The following is a 1,053-nucleotide window of genomic DNA, read 5'->3' as shown; positions in this document are numbered from 1 at the left end:
CCTCCCCTCCTCTCCTCTCCTCTCCTCTCCTCTCTCTTCTCCTTCCCTCTTCCCTTGGCTTCCCAAAGTGCTGGATTACAGCTAAGGGCTACTACACTTGGCCCTCTTTTTTCAAAATAATCTTTGTATACTTTTTTAGAAGTTATGTATTTGATTAAAAGACAAGTATTCTCAGAAGGCTAGGAATTCTAACTTCTATTCCTACCTCAACATCTTGCTGCTTAGATATAGATACATTCAATCAAGTGGATTCTTATAGACATTTGGGATGAAAAATTTCCCCAAACTCAGGTGTTGTGGCTGATGTGGGAGTAAAAGTACTTGCTGCTTGCCTTTTGGGCAATTTCCCAGTTTTTCTCTAAAATTATCTGTTCCTGTTGTATTAGTTATCTATCACTGTGAAACAAATTATCCCAAAATGTAACAATGGCTTAAATCATCCTGTGGTTTTTATGGGCCAGCAGCAGTTCAGGAGTAACTAAGTTGTGTGGTGTGACTCAGTCTCTCATGGTGTTGCAATCAATACTAGAGTTGCAGTCATCTGAAGACTTGCCTTGGGCTGGAGGCTCTCCTGCCAAGACAGCACACCCACAAGGCTTCTGGCAGCAGTCCTTAGCCCCTGGATGGTGTTCTTTGCCAGGTCAGTCTCTCCATGGAGCCGCTTATGTTCCTCCAGAGGGAGGATCCCAGGTACAGTGTAAAGGAAGGCTCCACACTTTCTACAACTGGGTCTCAGCAGCTGCACACTATCACTTCCACTTTACACTTATTCCAGAGCAAGTCATTAGGTCCAGGGGAGCAGAATTAGGCTCCACATGTTGAAGTGGAAAGTATCAAGTATCAAGGAACGTGTGGTTAAAAAAAAATAAAACATATATATATAGCCTGGCGCGGTGGCTCAGGCCTGTAATCCCAGCACTCTGGGAGGTTGAAGCAGGAGGATTGCTTGAGCTTGGGAGTTCAAGATCAGCCTGAGCAAAGAGTGACCCTGTGTCTCCTAAAAAAAGAAAAACTAGCTGGGTGCTGTGGCAGAGGCCTGTAGTCCCAGTTACT

The sequence above is a fragment of the Otolemur garnettii genome, unplaced genomic scaffold, assembly GCF_000181295.1.
Source record: "Otolemur garnettii isolate 467f Iridium unplaced genomic scaffold, OtoGar3 scaffold00054, whole genome shotgun sequence".
Classification (NCBI taxonomy): Eukaryota; Metazoa; Chordata; class Mammalia; order Primates; family Galagidae; genus Otolemur; species Otolemur garnettii.
Note: the sequence above shows the minus strand (reverse complement) of the source record.